This window comes from Anolis sagrei, chromosome 3, assembly GCF_037176765.1.
Source record: "Anolis sagrei isolate rAnoSag1 chromosome 3, rAnoSag1.mat, whole genome shotgun sequence".
Taxonomy (NCBI): Eukaryota; Metazoa; Chordata; class Lepidosauria; order Squamata; family Dactyloidae; genus Anolis; species Anolis sagrei.
Window position 1 is genome coordinate 254,237,192 of NC_090023.1, and position 20,346 is coordinate 254,257,537.

The 20,346-nt window shown below is 38.0% G+C and overlaps 1 protein-coding gene across 11 annotated transcripts in view; it reads left to right on the top strand.

The window, feature by feature from the left end:
* NLGN1 (neuroligin 1) overlaps positions 1-20,346 on the top strand; it is a 782,169-nt gene that overhangs the window by 315,497 nt on the left and 446,326 nt on the right. The window lies entirely within an intron of this gene.

The window sequence follows — 20,346 nt, forward strand, 5'->3', positions numbered from 1 at the left end:
CATTAACTAGAATTGTGTTGCCCATTAGGTTGTCTTTCTTGCTAAGTGCCAGGCTTTAGCATTTCCCCTGATGCCTCTGTTACAGCATCTGAGTCCCTTCCTCTTTTATGGGAATTCGTGTTCTGGGCTCATTTTCATTTAGGGCAACATGTGTCTTCAATCTGTGTCTGAGAAGATCCTCATTAGCAAACAGCTCTTGGAACTGTATCGTTTAAAGCTTCTCGGAATGATCCTGTTTTCTCAACAAGTCAGTAGGGAGGGGAGTGGCCGAGAAGGAACTCTTGAAAGGCAATATTAATTTCCTTGTATTAAAAAATACCTAGGGTTAGATGTTAAGTGCTAACAGTGAATCTATGGAGAGGGGTGTCATATTTGCAGTCTTGGTACTTTTTAAATAGCACAAGGTCTTTCTGCGTAATTACCAGAAAATATTGAACCTGACCAGAAATATGGGATTTGTCATTAAATTTAGAGGCTGCTTTATCTCTTTGAGTCTAATCATGTGTGCAGAAGACTAATTGTTAATGGCATGGCCATATTGCTCATAGCTGTCTTTTATTTTAACTGGAGTGGCCTGCTTTGTGAGAAATAATTAGGTTTTATAGTCCTACCTGCATAAAGCCTTTTGTTGAAATGCCTTATGGATTATCCAATTCTGATCCTTAGAGCAATTAGTGACAGTGTCACTACTTATTCTTAAATCACATACACAGTCGCTCACTGCTGTGAAAGAAACCTTGCATTAAAAAAAATATCCATCTGAATCTTTTGATTTTTTTCAACCATCAGTAGCCAATATAGGGAATTTAGATCTCTATAATTCTTAATAAAGGAACTAGAACTATTCATATGCAGTACAGTTTGGGAATGTAACATAACTTCCTGAGTGCTGTTAAGTTATTTGCCCCACAGGTCAATGAATGATAAGAATAGATAAAAATGTCTAAAATGCAATTCCTTAATACTTTTTTTCTCCTGCAGCCTTTCTTGTTGACCTCAACTTCACCCTTCCCACTTGAAAAGACTGATGCTCATTTTTTAGGCATTGTATGAGCTTTAGGTGATTTCTATTACATTAATTAAGCTTATTGCAACTCCCGAATAAAGAGAAATTTGTTCTGTCTTAAGAGTTGGGGGATGGTGGGAAAACATGATCTTGCAAATTTCAATCAGTGTAAACAAGTGGAACTCACAAACAATAGATAGAGAAGGCTGACCAAATGGCGAAAGGACACTTGTGGGCACAGTTGGCAGCTCCCTTATACTTCTTTTGGGGGAAAAAAATCAATCATGAAATGTTGTGTGTGACTAGTGCAATAAAGTAGGTTGGCTAATCCACTTTGGGATTTAGTCTGAACTTTAAACAAACTATCCAAAGGAGTAAATATATTTTATTCAGAGAGCGGGGAGGTTCAACATAATGAATACATGATGTTGAGGTTAAGCATCTCTTATTTGGAATTCTGAAATCCACAATCCTTCCAGACATAAAGATGTTCACTTTTTTTTCTGAGGTGGGGGGGAGGTCAAACATAGTGGCAGCCGTGCTTTCTGATCACTCAGTGTATACACATTTTGTTTCATACTCAACATTACTAAGATTATTGTATATACAATTATCTTCCAGCTAAGTGAACAAGATGTGTAAGAAGCATAAACAAATTTTGTCTGTAGACTTGGATCTAAATATGATATTTCAGTAAGTACATAAATACAAATATAGTTTTTTTCCAAAATCTGAAAAAAAAACCCCTCAAATCCAAAACACTTCTAGTCCCAAGCATTTCATATAAGGGATGTTCAACACTATTTTACAAGCAAGGAAAACACGGCCACAGTTGAATGTGAGATGGCAGAACCTGGGAGATGGTGATCAGAAAAAGTCATCCAGTGCACACAATGGCAGAATATAGATGGTTATAAATCAAAACATTTTTCATTATTTTATATTGAGATTGGACAAGTCTCACTCATTGCAGAATGCAAATACTCAACTGGGAGCATAACTAGAGAGCACACAAACAGGTACTTTAAGGCTTTCTTAACAGTCTATTGGCTCTCTCTCAAGCTTGTCCACAGAGAACAGGCACTATCTTCATAAACTGTATTTTAGTTAATAGGGAAATCCTTAACTTCTAATCTGGGCAGTCTGTCTTTGCCTCAACTACTCAATATTTTTCTGAAAATGCACTTCCCCTAACTAGATCCCATACTTATTTTTTTTTTATTTATTTACGCTATCCCGCCCATATCAGCCCAAAGGTGACTCGGCCAAGCCGTAGGCTGTATATCTCTCCGACCAAGCCATAGAAGACGAAGCTTTCTACAGGAGCTCTTGGTATTATGTCCTGCATGGAAAGCTTCTCAAGATATACAGCCTTACAGCTCCTTCGCTGAGGGACTTCAGTCAGCCATCACTGAAACCTGAACTCCTTTTTCCCTGGAGGTCTACAAAGCTCTGCTTGGTAAGGGTCGCTCGCGGAAGCCAGAAGCAGTTGGTATCGGGGCGGCGGACAGTCGGCATAATTCGATGCCATATATAAAATACATGCATCAATAAAAAGGAAGACATTACAAGCATTTAAAACATAACAACAGTGAGCAATAAAAAATTAAAACTATGTCTTCATGTTCAGGCCTCATCCATTCCATCGTCATAGATGTTCCTAGGTCATTTCCAATTCAAGTTTGTCTAAGTTATACTGAGGTTCTGAAGGCTTTCTCAAAAAGCCAAGTTTTCAGGTTTGAAAGGTCAGGAGGGAGGGAGCCGATCTAATATCCCTAGGTAGGGAGTTCCACAGCCTGGGGGTCACCACAGAGAAGGCCCTATCTCTTGTCCCCACCAAATGTGCTTGTGAAGCAGGCAGGATTGAGAAAAAGGCCTCCTCCGATGATTTCAACTCCCTGGTGGGTTCATAGGGAGGGATGTGTTTGGATAGATAAGCTGGGCTGGAACCGTTTAGGGCTTTATAGGTTAAAGCTTAAGGGGAAGTCTCTTCAAAGTTGAATAATGCCATGATTTCTCATGATGGGAATGATGTACATCTCTTGACATCTTGCTTTAGAAATTTTAGACATGCTGATGATTTGTCTTGGAACTTATTATTTACTAAAATCTCTAAGTCATTTTCATTTGCACTGTAGCGTGCTGGACCTCTGCACCAGGCAGATGGGTTATAGAGTCTTTGTACATGGCCAAATGTTGACATTTGTGCCAGTGGCATAAAAATGTCCATTGGTAGTAGTGGCAGTTTGAGCCTGGGAAGGTTGAGAATGGGGGAGTGTCTCCCCCTTCTTGCTAACCTGCTTGCACACTTATCATAGTTGTAATAAGAAAGTGGCTCATGTTTGCATACTTAGGAATTGTTTGCTTCTGCACTATACAAGCCTTGGGAGACCATCTTCTATCAACCCTGGCTGAGGCAGGATAAAATGGGAACTGAATTTGACTGCTATTTGAGTCTGGATATATTTTGTTTGTGGGCGCAGTTCTACCATTGGATCAGAGGGATGCTTGTCCCCATCAGCAAAAGGGCTGCAGTGTTCCTTTGCTGCATACCATTTTCTGCATAATTTGTCACCAATAATGCTTATTGCAGAATGCTGCTAGGAGAGAGCAGAAGGTGAGTTGTGCTTTATGGATCATCCTTGATTCTCTCTCTCTCTCTCTGTGTTATTAGTATGGGAACAGAACTACCAGTCATTAGCGGTATATAACTGTGCTACAGTCTGTGGAGCTCAGTCTCTGAGGACCAGTCATATCAGTAAGAATTATTACAATTTGAAAATCAAAATAACTGCAGGGATGGATGAAGACATCTCTGTTATTTTCTGCTGCAATGAACATGAGAACATCAGAGAACATCACTTTCTGGATAGAAGAGATAGGGGATTGATCCTACAGAACCAACTGGAAGAAACTACAGTAAATTCTGAGTTAGCTGGCACTCTTGGAGATTGGTAGATGCTGGATAACTAATACTATGTCATACCATAAAGCCTGTATTAACTTGATATTGATATTGAAATACAGTTATTAAAAGCAAATTAAGATGAATGTAAATTAATGTAATATAGTTTTACTGTGTTATAAAAACTGATTTTCCTGTATTATAAAAATTGATTTTAATTTAATGTTTATTTAAGGCATTGTTTCTTCAATTCTGGTTACTTGAGTTCCAGTTAACTGAGAGTTTACTATAGTAATGAAACAAAGAGGGTTGAAACACCAAGGGAGCACTTTGGAGGATAGCCACTACCAGAAGCAAGGGCATACACAAATACAGAATAACCTCAGATTTCACCTGTCTGTGCGACCTCACAGTTTTCCTTTGGATTTTTTTAAAAGTGTACTTCTTACATACAATAATATATGTGTGCATACTGTCAATAACTGAAAGCAAGTAGCATTGGTGTTGCAGAAAGAAAAGGTGTTGGTGCTCTGCATAACTTTCTATCCCTCTCTACAACTATTATAACATTGTAAAGAAATTTGACTGGAGATTTGTTGGGTGTTGAATGCATGTATTGTAAACTCAATGTAAAACACAATATTTGAGAACAGTGCAGAGTATCTTTGAATGGCGTTTGCTGTGGCTATCAGTTTCATTTCCTTAACTAAGTAAGCAGTTGCCCATTATATGTTGTGCTTCTTGATTGTTTATAATGCGTTTATCACATATGCCCTAGGGAGAAGAAAAGAAAGGGTAGGAAACTGAGATGCAAACAAAAGGCTGCCCTGTTTCACCAGTGTGATAAAATAGTTAAATTAATGGATATGGGTAATTAGCAGCCTGCAAAATTGTAGTGTGCTGGCAGCCAGTGTTAACCCCAATGGGATATGGGATAATTTTGGAATGGAGCTGCTGGAACAGGCTGATCACTGGTGAGTTTTACTGTGGTTCTGCCACCTGCTCTTGGAAAGAAAACAATCCTTTCCATTATGGTTTGTAATTGAAAGTGGTTTGTAATGCAGCAGCATTTACTTTAATAGATGGCTTATCACATGTTGACAAAGGGCAGGTTTAATGAATAGTTGACTGGCAAGTGATTTGTAGTCAGAAAAAGTGTGCGTGTGCATATGTGTGTTGCCTGACAAATGATTTTGTCTAGAAGGGACTTTTAAAAGGTAGCCATGCCAGCTTATGGTGAAAAGTGTATCACCCCCGCAATTGCAAAACCAATGATATCTTGCAAAATGAATTTTCATTGCCTAGAAATTACTATAGTATCAGGTGCATGAGCTGGACAGGGAAGATGCTAAATATTATTTATGTTAACTTTGGACAGACTTCCCTATTTTAGCATCTGAAGACTTACTCTCATGGAATCCACAAGGAGCCATAAGGTAAATGATTACACATGCATATTTGGCTCCATTGAAAAGATGGGGGCAATTTTGTTGAGATTAAGAAATAATGCAAATCAGCAGACAGTGTTATTTTGAGGCTATAATTTATTTTCACTTTGAGACGAGACAGACTAGAACTTATTTTCATAGTCATTTTTCATTATGAGATAACTTAAAAACTTGGAAGCAACTATTAAAAATAATTATTTTGAATATCATTACTAAGAAAGTAATAGCAAGAAACCAGTTACTAGAATTAATTATTTGCGATAATGAAAGCACAACTCCACTATGTGTCAATTCACTGGGGAGGAATTTTTAACATAATTCCTGTTGAGTTCGATTTTTCAGCTGTTTTAGACTTTAAAGTGTGCTGGTTTCAAAAATGCAGTTAGTTTTCTTCTATCAAGTCAAGTTTTTTCTCTACAGATTATTTTAATATGACCACTCTAGGCTATTGAGGGAAGCACTAATGGTCTCCTATTGGCTGAGAACAAACCTCCCTTGAGTCGGGAGGGATGCGGGATGACCTCGGAGACCAGCAAAAGGTTCATACTTGTCTAGACTATTCTGTTACACGTGGGACACAGTGTGGGAAAAGGTTGTGTGCCGCTCTATAGTGAATTGTATTCCAAAGTGTAGTCCAAGTTTTTGTCTGTATATAAGACATTAGCAAAAATTATTTTTTTAAAATCTATACAAGTACTTATTTCCTTTCCTTCAGATCATGTGTGTCTATGCTATTTCTCATTGTAAGTGTCCAATCAACCCTGATTTGTTTTGTTTTATCTGTGGCAGTTTCACCATTCCAAGTCAGAGGACAAACATCAGTGCATTTCTCACGCAAACCTATTTTGCATATTTTAAAGTAAAACTTGGTGATCAAGCTATGTCTTGGGCCCCTCACAAGGTGTGCAAGCAGTGTGTCAAGAAATACAGATGTGGATGAAGGGAACACGTGATACATTGCTATTTGGTATACCTGCGATTTGGCGGGAGTCCAGAGTTCATTCCAGTGACTGTTACTTTTGTATAGTGCACACGTCAGAATATAACAAGAAAAATAAATATACAATACAGTATTCTAGTCTACCATCATCTTAAACATTTCAGGAAAAGCTATAAGCATACATTTGTACCTTAATAAGTATGTTTGATAGCATAATTTTACTATGTGTCCACAATTTGACTTACAGTAATAATATATAGTCTTTGTGTGAATGAAGTAAGTCCAAATAAACAGTATATTTTTCTTTGTTTTCCTTTGTATGTGCATTTTGTATGGTTTAGAGGACAGAGAGAGAGAGAGTATCCCGTACTTTAAAAAGTTGACATGATAGAAAAAAATGGGGTTATTTTTGGATTCAGATACCAGAAGTTAGTAAAAAACAAGTGTCAGATCTAACTCAACAAGAATTGTGTTTCCCAGTGTTGTAATTTGACAAGAGATCATCCACTGCTACCAGATGTAACTCAAACTGGTTCTGTTACCCTTACTCTTATAGGAGTGTGGCCTCACTAAAAAATGATGGCGCCATATCCTTTGCTTCTAAGACTGCCTGGTTTTGTGTGCCTCATGCTCTGTTGTTGTGTGACAATTAGATGAATTGGGAATAAAATGGTTCATCAGGGACTTTTATTCTTCAGGAACATTCAAAACCATAACCGGTGTATCTGCTTATGCCCTGGGGTGTTGTTCTTTGGAAAGCATTGGAAGTGTAAAAAAAGAAGCTTTCTTGATGTAGACTTTATATGCTTACCATATAACAACTGTGTGCAAAAGTAGGAATTTTGCCTCGTTGTTGTTATGTGCCTTCAACTCAACTCTGATTTATAGTGAGCTATCAAAAGGTACTGTTATCAAGATTAATTCAGTTTGTCATTGCCTTTCTCTGAGGCTGAGAGGATATGACTGGCCCATGTCTGAGTAGGGATTCGTGCCCTGGTCTACTAGAGTCCTAGCTGAAGACACAAACTGCTATAGTACACTATACTATATACTATACTATATACTCTCTCTATATAGTATACTATAGTATAGTCATAACCTCTCAGGCTCAGATAAAGGCAATGACAAACTGAATGGTCCTTTTCTTCACATAATCCAGTTTTTAAACTTCAAATATCAGGAAAACTTGGAGAAGAAAATGTTGCTGGGGAAAATGGAAGGAAAAAGGAAGAGGGGCTGACCAAGTACATGATGGATGGATGATATCCTTGAAGTGACTGGCTTGACCTTGAAGGAGCTGGGGATGGCAATGGCCAGGCCCGTAGCCAGGATTTCAATTCGGGCGGGGGGGGGGGGGGGCTGAGTTTGTTTCGGGCGGGGGGGGGGGCTGAGTCCGAGTGAAAGAGGGTCTACCCTAGCAACCCTTTTGTATCGTTACCCCAATACCCCCATGCATATGGGATATATTGAGTAGGGTGATCAGATCATGATATGAATAAACATAACAGTTTAAATAATGTACCAGTAAGGCCTTTTCGCGAACCACCATGAGAATTTGGGGGGGGGTGGGACTGAAGCCCCCCAAGCCCCCTCCCCCCCCGGCTACATGCCTGGCAATGGCCAACAGGGAGCTACAGTGTGGGCTGGTCAATGAGGTCACAAAGAGTTGGAAGCGACTGAATAAACAACAACAAAGACTTCTACTTGATTCAGTTCACCTTTTGGGGGCATAAACAGTCAATCTAGAGAGTCTGGAGGAATTGAAGATCAGAAAATTTACTTTTGATGGCCACATATGGCTCCAAAGATATTTCCTGCCTTCCCCGTATTATACCATAGCATCTACTGTAGCAAAACGATATCAGGCTATAGTATCTATTATTTCAGATAGTTGCTGCAACCTAATTTTATCTTTTCACTTCAGCTCTCATTTCAAGGGCTAGCCCTCCTCCCCCTCCCCAGTTTTCACCTAGTTTCTGGATCTTCTGAGCTGACCCTTTTGCTCAAGGGTGTTTTTTCCTCTTTTACATTATGATGTACCTTCTTGCTGTATGGATTTCAAAGACTTCCTCACCTACTTGAACCGATTATGGTGATGTGAAGTGTATCCCTGCTTTAGCAAAATGGTGTTTGAGAATGAGATTTTGTGTTATCGTCTGTCATCAGTTTAGCACATCCATCAGCTGCATGTTGATGGAGACTGTGGACATGATGTTAGCCTGCAGCCAGTTACTAAGTTTAGTTTCAAAAGGGTTCATCTTAGTTCACGTGCTTGCCTTCTATTGTTTCTATGAGAGAGACTGAAATATGATTATGAAAACAAACTCTAGCCTTTTACAAAGACTGAAATATGACTGTGAAAACTAATTCCAGTATTGCAGGAATGTTGTGCTCATTTCTTTGCTGTTTTTTTTTAAATAAACACAACACTCTTTATTTGTGTAATTTAGTATGAGAATGGTTAGTAAAACTGCTTAACATTGCTTCAATTGATTTTGTTTGTACACTGTTTTGAGATTCTATTATGCAAGATGGGGTATAAATATTTGAATCCGGAAATAAAAAAGGAGATCTGTGATCTAGAGGACAGGTTTAATGTCCTGGTTTAACTTAGACCTTTTCTAAAGAATAATAGTAAGTTTTTGAAGGTTTTTTATGTCAGTAAAATGGGATTTTTCCCAATGGTAGTGTTGTATTTTTCGTGAGCCCTAGTGCCCTGTACATGGTGGACCATGTAGGAAAAATCCACTCTGCTACAGAATCTTGCTCTACTACAAAGACCATATTCAAGCAAGATGGGAGAAAAAAAGGGCCTTTATACATCTAGCCACCATTAGGGATGTAAAACATACTCATAGAATCATAGAATCAAAGAGTTGGAAGAGACCTCCTGGGCCATCCAGTCCAACCCCCTGCCAAGAAGCAGGAATATTGCATTCAAATCACCCCTGACAAATGGCCATCCAGCCTCTGCTTAAAAGCTTCCAAAGAAAGAGCCTCCACCACACTCCGGGGCAGAGAGTTCCACTGCTGAACAGCTCTCACAGTCAGGAAGTTCTTCTTCATGTTCAGATGGAATCTCCTCTCTTGTCGTTTGAAGTCATTGTGCTTTCCCATACTCATGGGAAAGCACTGAGACAACACACACATAAAATATCAATCACACCTATACTTTCATCACTTTTGGGGGGTAGGGGCAGTTATGCAAAACACAGTGATTTGCTTGAGCTAGCCCTAGAGAATCCAAAACAAAAGGCACAAACTGCCCCATCTACAAACATACAAGTGTGTGTGTACGTGTGCATGTAAGAGAGTGGGATTAATTATTTTTCTTTTAATTTTCTGGCACAAGAGAGTCATGGCACCTGGCATAAGAGGCTTTAAAAGGACATCAGAGAAATTCATGGGTGATGAGGCCACCAATTGTTTTTACTTGTCATTATAGACACTGCTTACTACATCACACTAGAGAAAAAAATCCACTTAAAATTCAGTTTCTGCCTCCTGCAGAATTCTGGGGTTTGTAGTTTTGGGAGGAGCCTGTAACAGTCTCACTAAACTACAAACCCCAGAATTCTGCAGGGGGCAGAAATTGGATTATAAGTGGATTTTTTTTCTCTAGTGTGATGAAGTAGTAGGTTCAGAGATATAGAATGCCACCAGAAGAAAACCATTAATTTCATGCCTCAATTGTGGGCTTTTCATAGGCATTTTGTCATAGGTATGAAACAGTTGCAGGATTACTTGTTTTTTTTAAAGAGGAATCTTCATGACCTATTCTGCAGAATCAAAGCAATCTTGATTTATATAGGATGGTCTCCTTTAAGTATGACCCCTTGCATTTGAACTTTGCCCATTCCTATAGCTTGTCCCAGTCCATTCTAAGACCATGGCTGGGGCCTTCTTTTGAGAGGTATTATGGGCTGCTGTGGAAAACCCAGGCATGATTCAAAGGTTTCACATCCTCACTATGTAGAAAGGGGATGGAAAGTGAGTGAGGCCACCACTGGTCCCCTGAGGTCAATTCAATTGATGGGGAGAGGAAGGGAACAAATAAATATTGTGTTGTTGTTGTTGTTGTTATTGTTATTTTCAAGGGCTACAAAACTCTAGATTTCCCTTTCATCATTACATCATCATCATCTCCAGGTTGTGAGTCCTTCTAACCATTGGGACATGGAACAATGGCTTCAAACTACAGGAAAGGAGATTCTACCTGAACATGAGGAAGAACTTCCTAACTGTGAGAGCTGTTCAGCAGTGGAACTCTCTGCCCTGGAGTATGGTGGTGGCTCCTTTGGAGGCTTTTAAACAGAGGCTGGATGGCCATCTGTCAGGGGTGCTTTGAATGCAATTTTCCTGCTTCTTGGCATGGAGTTGGACTGGATGGCCCATGAGATTTCTTCCTATTCTATCATTCTATAATTCTTTGATTTTCATTATATCTGCTGTCTTCAACATGCATGCACTTGTGGCAAGAGTTGATGTGGCTTCTCCCACCATTCATGACTTGAAAATGGCAGATCAAAATGTTTGAAATTATGTTGGAAGCAGAGACATCACTCTCTGTCTGCCTTCATGTAAGCTGAACTGATGAAATGTTAAACCTGGATGGATGACTAGAAGAAGGGGAGTTAATAACCGGATCATGTATTTTACTGCAGGGCAACCAAGCAAAAATTACCCTGTTATATGCTTCTAACCAGGAGGTATGAAATAATATTTGCATAATTGGCTGGTGACTACATCAAATGAGTTCCCCTACCGTTTCTGCCAGCCGATGGCTTCCATGCCAATGGGGTTGTGAATCATTTCCAAGAGTCAGTCTGAGCATGAAATGAGCTATCCAGTGTGCTGAACCCCTGCACTGATTCAGCACCCTGGGGAGGGCAGAGTTCTGATTAAAACCTAGAGTGGATTCACCACCAAATTTGATAACTCAGGTGACACAAACATGGCAGGAAAGTTATGCTGTCACTGTCCTCTATACTTTGCTCCTAACTAGAAGAGTCAGGGCAATTGTGCATGAGTCTTCTGTGTTCTGAATGCTACCCAAGTGCCAGCAGTGCAGGTCCATAACTTAGAGTGCATCTACACTGCAGAATTAATGCATGTTGACATCTCTTCAACTTCCATGGCTCAATGCTATGAAATAAGGAAAATTGGAGTTGGTAAGACACCAGTACTCTTTGTCACAGAAGGCTAAAACATTGTAGAACTACAACCCCAATGATTGCTGATCAATGGTAGTTAAAGTGGTATCAAACTGTATTAATTCTAGGATGTAGATACACCTTATTTTTGTGTCCTTTCTATCACAAAACAAACTGCCAGGCTTTTGGAGGGAAGATGAGCAAATCTACATTTTTCAAGATGCTTTTTTCCCCAGTTCAAGATTTACAAAGAAACTTGGTAACCTATTTTTGTTATTGTTCCAGTGTATTTACATATTCATTTATGTGGGGCTTCTGTTCTGCTAAAAGCTGTAGGGTACATATATTTTACATTAAGGTCTTCAAAAGTGCCTATTTAAGGAGTCTTGTCAGCAGTTCTGTAGAATATCCATGCCATTCTGAAGTTACTCTATTAAGGGTCTTCCCCCCTCCCAGTTCTTTTATGTCACATCTATTCTTGCCTTGCTTTTTATGTATCTAGTATTTTCTAAAGGTTACAGCATTAGTAATTTGTGTCTGGCAGTTTTGTGGGGACTGTGGTTTAATTGCAAAAGCAGTGGTTGTTTAGTTAATTGGTAACATTTTGAAATAAAGGGTTTCATTTATAAATTATGTATTAATATGCAGTTCATGGATAACAGATGTAGCTCTGTTGTTCTTTGGCTTATTGAAAATCATGTTAAAATTGTATTGGAAAGTATTCAAGAGGTGTGTGATAAAGTGTTATTAGTTCCAGTATTTATGTCTTGGAAAGTTACTTTTTGAAATTAAGGAGTTATGGTTATAGTCCCAGGGTCTAGCAAAAGCAATTAGTAACAATCATAGTAACCTTTCAAAAAGTAGCTTCTTGATTTTCAATTTTTCAGGAGTAAATAAAAGATTGCCTTTTATTACATTTTCCAAAATCATTAAAATTATATGACTTGTAAAATGTTACCTCTCTTTCTGTCACCTCATTGTGTCCTCAGCAACACAACAAAATACAATTCAAAAACATAAGAAGGGCCATTTTGTGATCCCCATATTGATCAAACTGCTCCAAATCTAATTACTCAGAAGTACATACTTCTCATCCCTGCACATTACCTCACATATCCTGAGGAATCACACAACACAGAGCCATAAAGTTAAATGATTGGAAAGGGATAATTTTTGACAATATATGTTCGCCCACCATTATGCAAAATACATTCTTTTGGTGATTTGGAATTGATTAGTGAGTAAGGAAGAAATAACTTAGAGAGCAATTCTCTCTTTCTCAGGCACCTGACTGAGAGACTGTAGGATATTGTGTGAATGCCTGTCTACTTACAGAAAAAGACTACTATCTTTTGAGCAACAGATCCTTCCTACTATGTTTCTGGAAAACTACCATAGATCTCCTGCTGGAAACTTCCTGCCAATTCTAGCAAGCAAAATAACAAAGTGATTCTGGATTGGACAACCATGGATCCATGTGATCCAAAATTCCATTATTTCCCCAGTATTTCACCTTAATTGACCAAGAAACATTGTCAATAGAGTTGCCACAGTTATTGCAATCAATATGGGCAGAGACATATTGTGGCATGCATTGCCTATCCCAGCCATATTGTGCTAGTAAGGCAGTGGCATCTATAATGGAGGGTGGGCCTTTTATCAACTTATGGTCCTAGATGTGATGGAGCTGGGCCTACCTGTATCAAAACATGGTATGTCATTGTGGCTTCATCTCAAACCATAGTTTTAACCAGTGTTGTGGAGAATGCACAATGGTCTAGAGCTGCCTATTTATTTATTTATTTATTTACTGAATTACTATGCCACCTTTCTCAGTCCGAAGGTGACTCAAGGCAGCTTACACTGGCATGATTCGAAGCCACAAAATTAAAAACATTTAATGCACATTATAAAAACCAGGTAAAAATAATTAAAAACATCTAATCACCAGTAACTTCCTATCAGCTCGTTTTCCAAGGACATTGTCAAGCCGTTCCATGTTGTTTCTTCCTGGATTCCATATTCATCCATTACACTGTGTTTTCAAAGACTAGTTCAAAAAGTCAGGTTTTTTTTTTCAGAATGTCAGTAGGGCTGATCTAATATCCCTAGGGAAGGAGTTCCATAGCCGAGGAGCCACCACTGAGAAGGTCCTGTTGCAACAAAGGTGGGATAGAGAGCAGGGCCTCCCCAGAAGATCTTGAATTCCTAGTTGGTTCATAAGGAGAGATATGTTCTGATAGGTAGGCTGGGCCTGAACTGTTTAGGGCTTTATAGGCTAAAACCAGCACTTTGAATTGTGCCCGGTAGCAAACTGGCAGCCTGTGGAGGTCACCTTGAAAAGAAATCTCCTCCCTCCCAGACAATCTGAGCTTCCCTGAGAATGTTAAGAAAAAAATGAAGTTTTCTAAAGGTAACTATAGACAACTTGCTTCCAGTCAACTGACAACAGATGTGACTGAGAAAGATGCAAATGTAGGGCTTGTTCATATACCAGGGAATTAAGCCAATGCCTGACTTTACTGCAAGTATATGTTAATATTAATGAAAAATCCTTTAAACTCTTCAGATTGCCCTTCTTTGAAAATGTAATTGCAATAGTGCAATAATAAGCCTCAAACAGCATTGGAGTGCTTCGTTTTCCACAGCTAATTTTACTAGGATATTCTGCAGGGTTTAATTGCCGAAAGACATTGGACTTTGATGCCCCTTTGAAATTGTGGCCATTTTCTCAAGAATCTGCCAAGTGAATTGTTACATGGAAGCCGTTAGAATAATTCGTGCCAGAGTAATGAAAGTTAATTGTACATAAATTTACAGCCATTACTATTGTTACGTTTTATCATGATTTCCCGCCCTGGAATAAAGAATCTGCTGGGAGTTATTAAAGGAAGGAATTTATTCATTTTTATTCAGATAATCACAAATGAATAAAAAAATGCAGGACTATGTATTCCCACAATTAGTAAGAAAAATAAGAGGAAATATGAAAATAATGTCAATGGATGCATCTACACTGGTTTAACTGCACTTAAAACATACATTTCTATTCAGGAAATAGAATTTTCTGTATAGGACATAGTGTTTCTATTCAGAAATACTATTTTGTGTGCAGAAAATGCTGTTTGTGTTGATCCAACAAAAATAATCAAGATGGTTAAATTGTATACAAATCAGCATGTCATGCAAAAGAATAATACTATTTTTCCTGTGCAAAAATGCTATTTCTGTGTAAAAAATTAACATGTGAATTTTGTATGGAATGAATCCCAGATTTTGCATAGAATAAAACACAACTTTAAGAAACTTTGTAGGTGGGAAGAAAATTGATAAAGTTATTCATTGTTTCCTTTAAGAAAAAAAAAACATCCCTAAACTTAACATATCAAATTTAGAAGACAGCCTTTTTTTTGCACAAAACATCTTATGTGGAAAAAGAGGGCATCTCCCCTCCTGTCCGCGATGGCGGAGAGACGGACACCATAATCTCAGAGGAGAGGTGTCAGCTCTGCAAGCAGCCGGGTAGAGCGAAAGCTCCCTTTTCCTCACGGATCGAAGTGAGGAAAACTGCGGAACCGCAAGGGGACCGGCCGACGGTTCTAAGAGGGGCTCTCCCCTCAAGGGGGGGCTCCCAAAGAACCCGGCAAATAGGTCCCCGAGGTAAGGCGGGCTGCTGCAGTAGCGCGCAGGGTATTATATCCCTGCAGATCTCCGAGCGTGCACATTTAATTACAAGAAAATATAAGATGAGAAGGAATGACTGAAGTCAGAAGAAAGTATCGGAAGGGTGGAGAAGAAGGCTCTTCTAAAATCTGAGAGAAGAAAGGTAGAATTGATAAGAAGGTAAGAACCATAAAGAATAAAGAATAAAATAAGAAAGGGTACAATACCCGGGGAGGAAAGGAAAGAAGAGAAGTGAAAGATAGAGAAAAAAATAGAAACAAAGAAAGGAACGTTTTAACCTGTCCAAAGGAAACCTGGAGAACTGCAGAGAAGAAAAGCTACTACGAAATAGAACGGGACAAAGGGAAGAGGGGAAGAAGGAAAGAGAAAAGGGAGGCGGGAGAGAAGGAGAAAGAGTCAATAGAGCCAATAGAGAAGTAAGGAAGCGGAGAAAGCAGAGTAAGTAGAGAAATAAGAGTGTTGGAAGCAGAGAAATAGAGAAATAAGCAGAGATTGGCTTAAAAGAAGATTCCAACTGAAGTTCAGATTAAGTTTGAACGAGTAAAGAATTTAAGAGTACCAATAGGAAATATATCAATATATTGAACGAATTCAAATTATATTAACACAATTTAAACGAGGAGAAAATAAAGAAATATATTAAGAGACACAGACGGGCAGGGAAAGAAAACCGACCTTGAAAACGCCAACCTGGGTGAAGATAAGTGATAAGCCGAGGCACAGAAGATAAACAGTTTGCAAACCGCGTGGGAGGGAGAAATCAGGAGACAATTGAAGGCTGCACGACGCGACGCGGCGGGAGGAAGGTAGACACCGCGAGAGGAAGGGAGAAACAGCGAGAAGTGAGTGAGGAGAGAAACATCGCGAGAGTTGACGAGAGAAGGGCGAAGTGTGGCGGAAAGAAGGCGGAAATTCATGAAAATCATAAGGGTCTAGAAAATAACGCGAGAACTGAGTCTAAAGCCGAAAGAGGGAGAAAGATAAAGGAGAAATAAACACAAGAATTGAAGGAGTAAGAAGCAAGAAGACAAACAACGAATAGAGAGAGAACCATAAGACAGATACCCAGAGAAGAAGAAATTAAGGAACGGGCACGGGAACTAAGGGTAAGGAAACATTTAATCAATTAAACACTCCATTAATTTGTAAGGCAATAACAATCCTCACCCCACCAAATCCTCTATCCATAACTCTCCAGGTAATTATAAGAACTATATATATATATAAAGACAACAACTGAACCAGAAACAAGATAAAGTCTACTGATTGTCTCAGATAGAAAGAGGAGAGGAGATTAAAAAGGAAAAAAGAGAAGGAAGATACAGAAAGAGGAAAGAAAGGAAAAAAAATGACAACACCGAAAGGAAAAGGGGAGAAAGAGAAGGAGATGAAGGAAATGAAAGGACCATCTAGGAAGAATTCAATGTCAGAAGAAGCAATCCCTAAAGATATGAACATAAAAGAAATGATGAAGAAGATCTTAGCAGAAATACACACGATGCAAGAAAAACAAGATAAAATGCAGGAAAAGCAGGATGCTTATCAAAGCATTGCCCAACTGCAGATGGCTAATTTAAAGGAAGAATTAGGAGCAATGAAAGGAAGCATAGCTTCTATTCAAAGAGAACTAAAGGATCTAAAAAAGGAAAAACAAGAACTGAAGAAGGAACAGGAAGAGATAGCAGTAAAAATAAAAACCATGGACCTAAAAAGTTACCGGATAGAAGAAAGACAGGAGGCTATAGAAGCCAGGAATCTGGAATGTCAGTTGAGATTAAGAAATATCGTCGAAGAAACGAAAGAAAACATACAAGAGAAAGTAATAGAAATCCTCTCAGAGATGCTAAACTGGACAGAACAAGAAGTGATAAACCACACAGACAGAATATATCGGATCAACACTATTTATGCAAAAAAGAACAAAACCGCACGAGATGTAATTGTGAACTTCACGAAAAAAACAGTTCGAGATGAAGTCTTAAGAATAAACAGCAATAAAAACATATACTACAAAGGGATAAAAGTGGCAATATTGAGGGAATACCCAAAAGCAACTTTGAACAAAAGAAGGAAATACAACTTTTTAACGGAAGAATTAAAGAAACAAAACATCAGATTCCGGTGGGAAAGAGGTGATGGTCTCATGGTTACATATAAAGAACAACGACACTGGATCCTAAATGAAGAATGTGCAAAAGACTTCTTCGATAGAATAAAAAGAGAGACAAGAAAGAGAAGAGAGGAAAATGAGAGAGAAAGAAGAAAAAAGAACAGACAAGGAAGGTACACCCCAGAAAGACAAAACGGACTGGATAGATCAAACGAACAATCAGAAAGGATGAAGAGAACAACAACAGAAAGAGTCACAGAAGATGAAAGAATAAGAAGAATGGATGAAACGAAACCTGAAGAAGAGGAGAGATCGGAAGAAGAAGAAGAGGCATATGGAGAATCAGAGAGGGAGGAAGGAGAGCATGAGGAGGAGACACAGAAAGAAGAATGTTTGGAGAATTAAAAATCTACTCAAATAATATTAACGGGATTAATTCCCAGAATAAAAGAAATAAAATATTTGACAGGCTAAAAAAGGAAAAGTTTCATGTGATTGCCCTTCAAGAAACTCATATTACACATAAACATGTAGCACATCTTAATAATAAAAAATTAGGAAGAGTCTTCTACGCTTCGGCAAGTGAAAAGAAAAGAGGGGTGGCAACATATATAGATTCAAATATCCCAGCATCCATGGTATTTAAAGATGAAGAGGGAAGATTCCTAGGAGTCAACATTAGGGTTCAAGAAAAAATAATACTAATCTGCAATATTTATGCCCCAAACGATTCGAAAACAACATTTTCTGAAAAGATAAAAAGACAGATAGACAGCCAAAAATTTGACCATCTAATAATATTAGGGGATTTTAATGGAGTAATAGACGGCAAATTAGACAGAAGCAAAAACACAAAACAGAAAGGTAACAGAACCTCAATTAGTGGAAACCTACCTAGATCAATCCTAAATTGGAAAAGTGAATACAAATTACAAGATACTTGGAGACTAAAAAACGAAAAAGAAATTGATTATACCTTCTATTCGGACCGCTTTAGAAGCTGGTCCAGAATAGATATGATATGGACATCTAACTCCCTGACTGCCAAAGTAAAAGAAATAAAGATATTACCAAGAATAGAATCTGATCACTGCCCATTAGTAATGAGGATACGTATATCCAAAATAACAAGAAAATGGAGATTAGATGAGAATCTATTAAAAAAGGAGGAGGATATAGAAAGCAACAGGAAAAAATTGAAGGAATTTTTCGAAATAAATGACAAAGAAGAAACACATCTATACACGATATGGGAGGCCAGTAAAGCCGTAATGCGGGGTAACTTCATTCAACAGCAAGCAAGAAAGAACAAGATGAAAAGACAAGAATGGGAAGCTGTAATGGAAGAAATTAAACTGGAGGAAGAAAATCTTAAAAGAAACCCGAGAAATAAAAACAACGTAGACAAATTGAAAATATTACATAAACGAAGAGAGCACTTAGAATTAGAAGAAAGAGCAAAAGATCTAAAATATTTAAAGCAAAATTACTTTATGAACGCAAACAAACCGGGGAAGTGGCTGTCAAGAAAATTGAGAAAAAAAAGAGAATCAACATTTGTGACAAAATTGAGAGATGGGGACAAATTATACACTCAAGAAGTGGAGATAAAAAAGCAATTTAAAGAGTTCTATGAAAAATTATACAAAAAAGATGAAATAGACAAAGAAGAGATCTCAAAATATCTAGGGAAAAGAAAAATAGAAAGAATTTCGGAAGAAGAAAGGGAAGATCTTAATAAAGAATTTTCAGATCCAGAGATAAGAGAGGCAATTAAAAAGCTGAAAACAGACAAGGCCCCCGGCCCGGACGGCTTTTCAGCCACATACTATAAAACTTTCCAAGAGGAATTAACCCCCTACCTAAGAAAAATTATGAATATGATTAGAGACACAAAGACAATCCCAAATTCATGGAGACAAGCGAATATTTCAGTGCTTCATAAAGAAAACTCTGACCCAGAAAAAGTAGGAAACTACAGACCTATATCACTTCTAAATTTAGACTATAAAATATTTAGCTTCTTAATTGCGGAAAGATTAAAAAAATTACTTTCAAAAAGAATTAAAGAAGAACAATCCGGCTTTCTCCCAAATAGGCAACAGAAAGAAAATGTTAGGACAATAGTAGACTTAATTGAATATTATGACGTCAATAATCAAAAAAAAGTAATGTTACTAGCACTGGACGCGGAGAAAGCCTTCGATAAGGTAAATTGGGATTTTTTTAAGGCTCTTATGTGCGAAATGGATATCGGATTATATTTTCAAAATATGATAACTGCAATTTATGAAAAACAAGAAGCCAAAATTTGGATCAATGGACAAGAGACGGAAAAAATAGAAATAGAAAAGGGGACAAGGCAGGGATGCCCCCTTTCCCCCCTATTGTTTATCTTATCATTAGAGGTCTTATTAGATAAAATTAGAGAAGACAAAGAATTAAAAGGGGCAAAAATCCAGGGTCAAGATTTCAAATTAAGGGCATATGCCGATGATATTATCTGTGTGATAGAAGACCCGGAGAAAAATTTGGAAAAATGGATTCAAACAATAAATGAATTTGGTGAAGTGGCGGGATTCAAATTAAATCTAGACAAAACAAAAGCATTGACGAAGAATATGACACAAAAAGAAAGAGAGAAACTTCAAGGAAATTGGAATATCCAAATCGTAACCAAATTGAAATATTTAGGCATAATACTGACCGCAAAAAATTCACAGTTATTACAAAATAACTATATAGAGGGTTGGAAAAAAATGAAAAAAGAAATAGATAATTGGAAAAACCTGAATCTATCACTATTGGGAAGAATTGCCAGCATTAAGATGAAAATATTACCTAAATTTATTTTCCTTTTTCAAAATCTCCCTATTCTTAGAAGTCAAAAACTACTAAAAGAATGGAACAGAGAAATAATGAAATACATCTGGCAAGGCAAAAAAGCGAGGATAAATTCTAAAAATATGACGGAAGATACAAAAAGGGGGGGCTTCGGAGTACCGGATTTAAGGATCTATTTCGAAGCGTGTGCTCTGATGTGGGTGAAAGATTGGGCGGAACTGAAGAAAGAAAAATTACTCACCCTAGAAGGATTTGA